Source organism: Oryctolagus cuniculus, chromosome 12 (assembly GCF_964237555.1).
Source record: "Oryctolagus cuniculus chromosome 12, mOryCun1.1, whole genome shotgun sequence".
NCBI classification, from domain to species: Eukaryota; Metazoa; Chordata; class Mammalia; order Lagomorpha; family Leporidae; genus Oryctolagus; species Oryctolagus cuniculus.
The window spans coordinates 64,279,712-64,281,819 of record NC_091443.1 but is presented as its reverse complement, the minus strand read 5'-3'; the positions used below and the strand labels follow the sequence as shown (position 1 = coordinate 64,281,819).

The following is a 2,108-nucleotide window of genomic DNA, read 5'->3' as shown; positions in this document are numbered from 1 at the left end:
CCAGAAGGATCCCTAATGCCTGCCAGGAACTCAATCCATATCTCCCGCGGGCGTGGCAGGAACCCAACCACCTGAGCCATCAGCACTGCCTCCCAGAGTCTGCATTAGCAGGAGGCTGGAGTCAGGAGCTAGAGGCAACTGAATGCTCCAATGTGATGTGAGCATCCTAACCGTGTCTTTTTTTTTTTTTTTAGAGAGAGAGAGAGAGAGAGAGAGAGATGTAGACAGAGAGAGGGGGGGGGCGGTCTTCCATCTGCTGATTCACTCCTCAGATGGCTGCAACAGCCAGTGCTGATCCGATCAAAGCCAGGAGCCAGGAGCTTCTTCCAGGTCTCCCATGTGGGTATAGGGGCCCAAGGACTTGAGCCATCCTCTGCTGTTTTCCTAGGTGCATCAGCAGAGAGCTGGATTGGAAGTGGAACAGCCAGGACTCAAACTGGAATCCACATGGGATACTGGTGCTACAGGCCAGGGCTTTAACCCTCTCTGCCACAGTGCCAGCCCCCCTAATTGTGTGTTTTTTTTTTTTTAATTTTTAAACATTTATTTACTTATTTGAAAGTCAGAGTTACACATAAAGAGGAGAGGCAGAGCTGGTTCACTCCTCAATTGGCCGCAATGGCTGGAGCTGTGCCTATCTGAAGCCAGGAGCCAGGAGCTTCTTCCAGGTCTCCAACGCAGGTGGGTGCAGGGGCCTAAGGACTTGGGCCATCTTCTACTGCTTTCCCAGGCCATAGCAGAGAGCTGGATTGGAAGTGGAGCAGCCAGTACTTGAACTGGTGCCCATATGTGATGCTGGCACTGCAGGTGGCGGTTTTACCTGCTAAGCCACAGTGCCGCCCCTCTAATTGTGTCTTAACCACTAGGCAAAACTCCTATCCCTGTCCTTGTATATCACCTCTAATTCTCTCACACCTCTACCTTTTTTTTTTTTTTAACCTTGTTGCAACTGGCTCAATGCTATACATCAGACTATAACACCATGAGGGCAGCTCCAGTATCATTTTTCCTCCTGGTACAACTACCAGGAGCAGAGTTCTGCTATCATGGGAGTAGGAACTGGAGGGCCACCCTTCCTCAACTCTAGTAATCAGTAATCTGTTCTCAGTTTCTATTTAAGTTTATATTTTCAAGAAAGTTTTATAAATTGAATCACATCGTACGTAAGTTTTTTGATGGGCTTTTCTTACTCAGTGTCGTAGTTCTCTGACGACACCAGGCTGATGCATATAGCCACGGTCTCCTCTTCCCAAGGAGCTTCCATGCCATCGAAATGCCATAGTTTAACTGCTCATCTGTTGAAAGACATCCGGGTCATTTCCAGTTTTTTTTTTTTTTTTTTTTTTTTTTTGACAGGCAGAGTGGACAGTGAGAGAGAGAGAGACAGAGAAAGGTCTTCCTTTGCCGTTGGTTCACCCTCCAATGGCTGCTGCGGCCGGCGCACCGCGCTGATCCGATGGCAGGAGCCAGGAGCCAGGTGCTTTCCTGGTCTCCCATGGGGTGCAGGGCCCAAGCACCTGGGCCATCCTCCACTGCACTCCTGGGCCACAGCAGAGAGCTGGCCTGGAAGAGGGGCAACCGGGACAGAATCCGGCGCCCTGACCGGGACTAGAACCCGGTGTGCCGGCGCCGCTAGGCGGAGGATTAGCCTAATGAGCCACAGCGCCAGCCCATTTCCAGTTTTTGACCATTATGAAAAAAGCTGCTATGAAGATTTGTGTACAGATTTTTGTGGGAACGGAACTGTTTGGTTTTCTGGTAAAAAAGCCCAGGCATGTACCTGCTGGGTCACAGTCTCGTTGTATGTCTAGTTTTCTAAGAAACCTCCAGACTGTTTTCTTTTTAAATTTTTATTTATTTGAGAGGCAGAGAGAGGAGGAGAGACTCTTCATTTGCCGGTTCATTGCCCAAGTGGCCACTACGGCCAGAGCTGAGCTGATCCAAAGCCAGGTCTCCCACATGGGTGGCAGGGCCCAGAGACTTGGGCCATCTTCCACTGCTTTCCTAGGCTCATTATCAGAGAGATGAATTGAAAGTGGAGCAGCTGGGACTCGAACCAGCGCCCATTCGGACTGCCGGCACAGCAGGCAGTAGCTTTACCTACTGTC

General features: G+C 50.1%; 1 non-coding gene across 1 annotated transcript; it reads right to left on the bottom strand.

The window, feature by feature from the left end:
- Nucleotides 1-937: 937 nt before the first annotated feature.
- Nucleotides 938-1,068, bottom strand: LOC127484043 (small nucleolar RNA SNORA61). Its single transcript, XR_007910824.2, has one exon. It is a non-coding gene; the product is annotated as a small nucleolar RNA SNORA61 (small nucleolar RNA).
- Between the last annotated feature and the right edge of the window lie 1,040 nt (nt 1,069-2,108).